General features: G+C 39.1%; 1 pseudogene across 1 annotated transcript; it reads right to left on the bottom strand.

Annotated features, from left to right (window-relative positions):
- Positions 1-3,513: 3,513 nt before the first annotated feature.
- LOC309549600 (C-C motif chemokine 4-like) lies at positions 3,514-5,866 on the bottom strand (annotated as a pseudogene). The gene is made up of 3 exons (XR_014226179.1): positions 5,653-5,866; positions 4,361-4,472; positions 3,514-3,595 (listed from the first exon to the last, which is right to left on the bottom strand). The product of XR_014226179.1 is annotated as a C-C motif chemokine 4-like (transcript).
- Positions 5,867-6,379: the final 513 nt, after the last annotated feature.

The raw sequence follows: 6,379 nt of genomic DNA, 5'->3' as shown, positions 1-6,379 counted from the left end.
TAATGTAAAAACAACAAAGGCAAGGGGAATTTGACAACTGTTACACATAGGCTATTGTGAAGACAGTTTGAACTAGTTTTGAGTAAATGGGTAAAAAGGTGGCGGTTATTAGAGAAAATAAAACATTATCAAAAATCATAATAGGTTGTAATAGGTTGTAAAATATATGAGCTTCCTATGTGCTGGCTTTCCATTTGATATTTCATGTTTTGAAACAGACAGAATTAATGATAGCATAAAGGAAATTGTTGATTTTTATGATATTTCAGTGCATAAAAAAAAAAAAAAAGATGTAAAAAAAAAAGTTCATAATCCTGTCATGTGAAATGGTCTACATGAGTGATTATCCACTCGCCAACCGCCTAACGTACTTTTATTGCGGCAAGTCGGCTCCCCTGCGCAAAATCACGTACCTGTACATGAGTTTGCGCAGGGGCTCCAGAGGGTGAGTGTGCCGCCGGAGGTGCGATCGCGCGCTGATTGGCTAGAGGGCCACCTGCGATCATACCTGAGTGACACAGAACAGCGGTCTGCCTATATAAGCAAGCGAGATCGCCATTCTGACAGGGAGGAAGACAGAGATCTTGTGTTCCTGCTAAACAGCTTGCCCCAGTCAGAGCAACCCCCACACAGTTAGAAATCACTCCCAGGGAACACATTTAACCCTTTGATCACCCCTGATGTTAACCCCTTCTCTGCCAGTGTCATTAGTACAGTAACAGTGCATATGTTTTAGCAATAATCACTGTAATAAAGTCGCTGTTCCCCAAAAAAAGTGTCAAAAGAGTCAGTTAGGTGTATGATTTGTTCGCCGCAATGTCGCAGTCCCACTATAAGTCGCTGATTGCTGCCATTACTAGTGAAAAAAAAATATTTAAAAAAATTACATAAAAATATCCCCTAGTTTGTAGACGCTATAACCTTTGCGCAAACCAAATCAATATACGCTTATTGTGATTTTATTTTAGGCACAGAGGGCAGGAAAGAATACCAGAATCTAGGGCCTTAGTGCTTTCAAAGCAATAGAATTACCAGCAAGCACTACAGCAGTACCATTTGACATGTTCAGGAAGAAATTCATATCTTACCGAACAAACTCTCTCCGCTGTATACCAAAACTAAACGGAGTTCACTATTAAATTAACACTTTGACTTTTTAATTATGATGAGCAAAGTTCTCAGAAATCATTATTACCAGAAGCGAAAAAAAGTACAATGCTCTTATTTATAAAAAAAAACCAAAAAAAAAAAAAACCTAAAAAACAGATTTCTATTTTCATATCTAAATGAAGGAAAAATATGTTAAGTTGTTCTGGGTGACACACACATTTTTATACACGAGGACCATTATAAGTGGTTTCATAGCTAACCTATTTTACAGTACATGATACTTCAACACAAATACACATTTATAAATCACAACCCTAAGAGCCCATTCACACTGCACGACTCTGTACTACTTCGGGGGCGACTTGTGAAGTCCCGTGCACCACGACTTCGGCGCGACTTGCACGGACTTCATATAATGAATGTCTATGCAAGTCGCTCCGAGGTCGCCCCGAAGTAGTACAGGACCCTTTTTCTAAGTCGGAGCGACTTGTGTCGTTCCTATTAGAATGGGTCCTGTAGCACTGCATGGACCGCGACCGACCGCGACTTGTCAGGCTGACAAGACGCTCTAGTGTGAATGGAGCCTTACTACAGCTGCATACAATGAATAAATAAATACAGTATATGCAAGTTTCTCCATGTGTTTTAAAACAATTACATGCATTAATAATTTAAAATATTGCTACAAATAAATTACTAGAATTAAATAACCATGAATCTAATGCCACTTAAATAGAGACACCAGTTATGCCATGGAAATGCCCAGTGTTTCTGTCATTGTAATCTTTACTCGTTGCTTTCTTCTGTTTGTAGTGCTTGTTGTGCTTTTTTCTTTTCACTTAAAAAAAAAAAAAACAGAAAAAAGATTAAAATATGACATAATGCATTTTGGTGAGACCTGTTTGTGGAAGACATTTGTAATGGGCATATTTGCAAGGTATTTATAATTTGACACAATGTAGATTAGCCCTATTTTCTCTCACTACAGAGGTCTTGGTATTGGTGTAAGACATGCATTAGGACAACACTTTGGCCAGCATACATATTGGACCACTTGACTTTCTTCTAGGCTACAGGTACCCAGTGCAGAACAGATTTGGCTATTCACAGTAATGGCCATGTTAGGGAGGTATGGGTAAGTCAGGAGGCTGCCAAGAGTCCACATTTGTTCAGAAGGTTGTGGATGCCCTGTAACCATAAATTATTTATTTAGACATTTGTGTATCTGCGGGGCTAGCTCTTGCCCTGGAAAAGCAGTCACTGGCCTACTAACAGGGCCTAAAATGAGCTTTTACTGTAAAAATCTGTATGTACAAGAGGCTTTTTAAATACTTACCATATTTCACAAAAGTGAGTACACCCCTCACATTTTTGTAAATATTTTATTATATCTTTTCATGTGACAACACTGAAGAAATTACACTTTGCTACAATGTAAAGTAGTGAGTGTACAGCTTGTATAACAGTGTAAATTTGCTGTCCTCTCAAAATAACTCAACACACAGCAACTAATGTCTAAACCGCTGGCAACAAAAGTGAGTACACCCCTAAGTGAAAATGTCCAAATTGGGCCCAAAGTGTCAATATTTTGTGTTGACCACCATTATTTTCCAGCACTGCCTTAACCCTCTTGGGCATGAAGTTCCCCAGACCAATTTGATGCAGTGTGCAGCGTATGGTCTGAGCACTGACAGGCTGACCCCTTCAGCCTCTGCAGCAATGCTAGCAGCACTCATATGTCTATTTCCCAAAGACAACCTCTGCATATACCGCTGAGTATGTGCACTCAACTCCTTTGGTCCACCATTGTGAGGCCTGTTCTGAGTGGAACCTGTCCTGTTAAACCACTGTATGGTCTTGGCCACCGCGCTGCAGCTCAGTTTCTAGGTCTTGGCAATATTCTTATAGACTAGGTCATCTTTATGTAGAGCAACAATTCATTTTTTTCAGATCCTCAGAGAGTTCTTTGCCATGAGGTGCCATGTTGAACTTCCAGTGACCAGTATGAGAGAGCGATAGCGATAACACCAAATTTAACACACCTGCTCGCTATTCACACCTGAGACCTTGTAACACTAATGAGTCACATGGCACCGGGGGAGGGAAAATGGCTAATTGGGCCCAATGTGGACATTGTCACTTAGGGGTGTACTCACTTTTGTTGCCAGCGGTTTAAATATTAATGGCTGTGTGTTGAGTTATTTTGAGGGGACAGCAAATTTACACTGTTATTCAAGCTGTACGCTCACTACTTTACATTGTAGCAAAGTGTAACTTCTTCAGTGTTGTCACAGGAAAAGATATAAAAAAATATTTACAAAAATGTGAGGGGTGTACTCACTTTTGTGAGATACTATAAATTAGAGTCTAAAAATTTTAATCTGAGTTTTAAATAGTGTTAACCTACCTGATGTCCTTTATCTTCTTAATAACCCAGGGCACATTAGGTCTGGAGCAAAGAACCCTTCCTTCCTTTGTGATAAACCTGGAAGAAATACATTGTATTTGAGAACACTTTTTATTAGCATTAAGATATAAACAGCAGATATGTATATAATCAGAAACTGGCTAGATTTTGCTCATATCAATCAAGCCTGTAGACAAAAATACTGTATGAATACAGCATGGAGCACAGCCCCCCCCCCAACAATGCAGCACTTAGGACCTCTGCAGCCCGTCATCTCAGGATCCAGTGCGATCACATTGGGGTGCAGTTATCTCCAGTCTCCCCCAGTATCTTCCATTCTAATCAAGTGATACTAAACCCAGGACATTTCTTTCAGTATATCTGGCCTCCCACAGTACACAAAAATGGGAATGCAATATTTTACTAAATATAAACTCCTAAATACCTTTTCTCATCAGCAGTTAGAGCAGTCTTGTGACTTCTATCAGTGTCCAGCCGAGCACTGGATAAAACTTGTAGAAGGAGTTTTTGGACTGCCCTATGAGACTGCAGGACCCCTGACCCTCTGTCTGGACAGTGCTGATTGGCCCTGTGCTGATCACATCCATTCTCCCATGAAAAAAAAAAAAACACTCTAGCAATGCACACCAAACCGAGCATGTGCAGCCTGACTCCATAGGCTCTGTGTTATCAGGAAATTATCAGGGGACAGTGTAAGGAAAGGAGGATTAGAGAAGACAGGATCAAACAGCCTTTTTACACAATACAGAGGATTAACCCCTTAGGTTCCAAGGTTAGTAGAAGAAGCATGCTTCTTTAGTTTAGTAACACTTTAATACTCACATCACAGCTTCAACACAAGGCGGACTAGCTTCTTGCAGGAGGAAGTCCACTATCTGATATCTGGATTTGGCTGTGGAGACCTTGGTGCAGCAGGAGCTAAATTTGCCAGGATCTGCAAATAATAACACGTGCGGAAAGTTAACGATCATGTGAAATTATATGGTATTAAACAAACCTTAAGGTGGCAGCAAACTGCATTTCACATATACACCATTTAATATTTCATAAAGGGAATATTTCCACCCAGCTTTTGGGTTGGTGCTAACAAGGTAAATCACCCACTGGCTTCTAAAATCTCTACATAACTCAAATAGCTTTAATTCCCTGCAGCACATTTGTGCCTTGGTCTAGATAGAACAACAAGCCCATAAAGGAGGTGTTACTCTCTTACAATCGGATTCCCCAGCTATTTGTTTGTTCTTTTAAATTAAGAATCCACTACACACCATGATACATCCATTTAGATGTGTAGTGGTTTTGCCAATTTGAGAAAATTGGGAATTTGGAGGGTATATTTTACTAATGGTGAGGTTGCCTTTAAAATGAAATAGTGCAAGATCTGAATATAAAAAACTTCAGAAGAGGTTCGGCGTAGTCTATAGCAGCTAATCATATGAAAATGATCATTTTTTTTTGGCTTGAATGATTATATGTATTTGGTGTTCCAAAAGATTGGGCAACAAATTAATGATAGAAGATGGGATGCAGAAACAAATAAGGAAAATATTGCCCAATAAATAAAGTTATAACAGTGTTCTGCTTTTCTTTCTCTTTAATCATTGCCAAATACATTTAATTTTATAAAAAAATTATAAAAATTGCAGATTTCCCCACAGATTACTTTCATTGTCCTTGTTTAGTCTCCCTAGTGCAGCCTTTCTCAATCTTTTCAACACAGAGGAACCCATGAAATAAATTTCTGGTCTCGGGGGAACCCCTGCTAAAAATTAAAAATCTACAACTCATGTCACATTAGTGTGACAGTCAGTGGGAAGCATGCTCCTTACTCTTGTCATCGTTGGGAAGAATTACCTGCTTACAGATAGCTAAAAGGAACAATGGTGTCATTGGGAACGTATCTGAAAGGCAGAAATTGCCCATTGCTCAAGGAACCCCTAGCAACCTGAGGAGGAACCCTTGTGTTCCACGGAACCCTGGTTGAGAAACCCTGTTCTAGTGCATATTAGAGGCTGAAATAAAAATCTCCCACAAATCAGTTCACATGTCACCATACATTCCTTTACCTTCATACTATCTATCAGCTTACTATCTTTTCTTCTGTTGCCACTTACCAGCAGATGCCTTGACTACTGCCACTGCAGCGAGGAGTGCCATACACAGCATGATCTTCATAGAGCACATGATGTCTTTGATCTTTCGGGCTCGTGTCTTCTCCTGTATGCAGAGCTGCTGAGCACTGTGATGCCCATATGGAGCCATCTTCTTTTAAAGACCAAAAAAGAGGAACTTTAAAAATGCAGAAGGAAGTGAATCTGGGTTTTCCATGTAGTGATTACAGCATCAGCACTTGCAGGTGAAATCAAAGATGACAAAATCTTTTTTATAGTACTGAATAGCTGAAGATAAAACAAAAAGAAAGAATAATTGTTATAGAGTTGACCATCACAGAAACATTAATATGATAATGGTTATGACGTTTATGACGATGAAAGGTCAGTTTACCCAACTCACTGGTTTATTACATTTTTCATGAACAGCAAGGGCAAAATTTCCACTTTACAGATCCCAGTCTACTAGTTGAGGGGGGAAGTATGTCTCACCACTTTGGTTGCCTTCTGATGTATATAAAGTATCTCTCTCTCTCTTTATATATATATATATATATATATATATATAGTATCTCACAAAAGTGAGTATACCCCTCACATGTTTGTAAATATTTTATTATACCTTTTCATGTGACAACACTGAAGAAATGACACTTTGCTACAATGTAAAGTAGTGTAAACAGTGTAAATTTGCTGTCCCCTCAAAATAACTCAACACAGCCGTTAATGT

The sequence above is a fragment of the Pelophylax lessonae genome, assembly GCF_965119305.1.
Source record: "Pelophylax lessonae genome assembly, chromosome: 3".
In the NCBI taxonomy this organism is placed as follows: Eukaryota; Metazoa; Chordata; class Amphibia; order Anura; family Ranidae; genus Pelophylax; species Pelophylax lessonae.
This window is presented reverse-complemented; position numbering and strand designations above follow the sequence as displayed.